Below are 2486 nucleotides of genomic sequence, written 5' to 3' on the forward strand. Positions count from 1 at the left end.
CTACTTAAACCTAACTAACGTAAGGACATCACACAACACCCAGTCATCACGAGGCAGAGAAAATCCCTGACCCCGCCGGGAATCGAACCCGGGAACTCGGGCGCGGGAAGCGAGAACGCTACCGCACGACCACGAGCTGCGGACGTGTGATGCCAATGGAGGAGCTACTCGACCGAATAGTAGCGGCTCCGGTCAAAGAAAACCACCATAACGACCGAGAGAGCGGTGTGCTGACAACACGCCCCTCCTATCCGCATCCTCACCTGAGGATGACACGATCCCGATGGGGCACTTGTGGCCTGAAGATGGAGTTCTTTTTTGCTCTTTATGCGAGTGGAACAGGAAGGGAGGCTACTAGTAGTTGGACAAGGTAGCCTACGCCACGCACCATACGCTAGCTCGTGGAGTATGCATGTAGGTGTTAAGAGTAGAATGTGTGTTCCCCGTGGTGTTACCAGAACTGCTCGCGTGTCTTGCCCGTATCACGAACACTCAGGCAGCCTGTTCCAACCTTGAGTGGTCCGCTCAATCACCCGTTGTTAATCTCAATATACAGGGAGTAAATTTTAAGTCGATAAACCAGAATAACTCGAAAAATAAACTTCACACGCAAAAATTTGTAGAATCCAAAGTAGATTATTTTCGAGGGGACATCTGCTGGTGCTAAAATTAGCACCCCACCCGAGCCCCCTGGAGGTGGGGCGGGAGGCAACTTTAAAATTTCAAATGGGAACGCCCATTTTTTATTGCAGAGTCATATTGTACACGAAAAACTGCTTGCATTTTGTCTTAAACATTTGTTTTCATTCTTGCTAGTTGGCGCTGTAATTCAAGAAAATCCATGTTCTCATTTTTGCGTGGAAATGGTTACGGATGAATAAAAAATACTAATATACTTCGTAAATTTTGATCCACTAAAACTAAAAGTCTCCCTCTCTCCCCACAGCGTGGGGTTTTAGAGACAAACAAAACTTATCCGAATCTGTGGAAAAAATTAATATATTGAGAGGTGGCATGAGCCCCCTCTCATATTTCTATCTTACGATATTCGTCTCTAATTGTATGCGGTGAAAAGTTTCTATTCCTTCACACGCGGACTTCCCACGCAGCGTCTCGTCACCTGGGTGGTCCGATGACAGGCGTGCTCCGCTGATCTGGAAAGGGTTAAGCCGATGGGTGTGAGGAAGTCGAGTGAATGCTTTGCAGACGCCGACATTGTCAAAAGACACTCCCGGAGGGGTCTGAAGTAGCGGCTGGGCTAGAGGTTCCGTTACTTCGCAGAATCTTAGCGAAAACACTTTCTGGCGGGCTACCAGCGAGGCGTGGGAATGACTTGTGTACCCAGGCAGTTGTGGCGGGAAAATCCCCGCGCTTTCTGCAAAATAGTAACTATGATTGGCTTGCTCAGGGCATAGCTCCGTGACGTAGCAAAATCAGCGCAGAAATTGGCGCCAAGAATCTCCATTGGTGGAATGGTAGTGCTCCGGCAATGGAGTGGAATTTTCCGCCGGTTTTCGAGTTGCTGATTGGAACGTTTAACAACGGCCACTGTCGTGGGGGCGGGAGTGTTGTGTGTTCGGCCTGTACGGGTGCTCTAGGTAGTCGGCTCTCGCCTTTCGGTCGAGGACGTCGAAGCAACCAGCCATCGCCTCCGGTAGGCCAGATCGTGTTCTGGCAGTTAAGAAGACAGTTTGGTAATGTATGTCCGCAGCACCGGCAGATAGGGATTTTCCTAGGTGATAATCAGAGCTCAGCAGAGCGCGCCTGTTCGTCTTTTTCTAACTTTGTTCTGTCTTGAGTAGCAGCAATTAATGTTGGGTTAGCTGTGTGTCTCTCTTAAGATTTGAGTGGCAAGGAATTGGCTCCACATACCACTTCGTCATAAACCTCACAATCTAGTTTAGGGACTTCACCTTCTCAGCGTTTCTTTGAGTATCCAATTTGAGCCAGTTTGATGTATTATAAGTGTTTCATGTGTTTTTGTTTATTATTTTGTGTTTAGTCTTAATAAATCATATTGTTATTTTGGACAGAACTTTCATTCTGTTAATCGGTAGAGCAACCCTATCATTCCTCACTATGTTAATGAAACCTTCGTTTATTTAACTTATTTATCAAATTAAATTATTGCAGGTGCCAAACTCTCTTCTACTCCACTGGCAGGGTTGATTAGAGTCAGTTCGCGTATTTTTTTTAATCCTTGTGCAACAGCAAAAGTCGGAGTTAGAATAGGGGGGGCTTAGGGCATCATTTACATATGTAGATTCTAGAAGAATTTAGTGTTAAATACACTGCTGGCCCCGGCACCTCGCAATGTCGGTCAACATTTGTAAAACTGTAGTTGCTCCCTGTATAAATGTGTGCTGACTGACTGACTTACTTACTTATCATCGCGCAGCCAAAGCCGCTGAGGACAGAAACCTGAAATTTGGAGAAGGTGTGGATCTTATATTTTAGGTGTCGTTTAAGAAGGGATTTTTCGAAAT

Source organism: Schistocerca nitens, chromosome 12, assembly GCF_023898315.1.
Source record: "Schistocerca nitens isolate TAMUIC-IGC-003100 chromosome 12, iqSchNite1.1, whole genome shotgun sequence".
Taxonomy (NCBI): Eukaryota; Metazoa; Arthropoda; class Insecta; order Orthoptera; family Acrididae; genus Schistocerca; species Schistocerca nitens.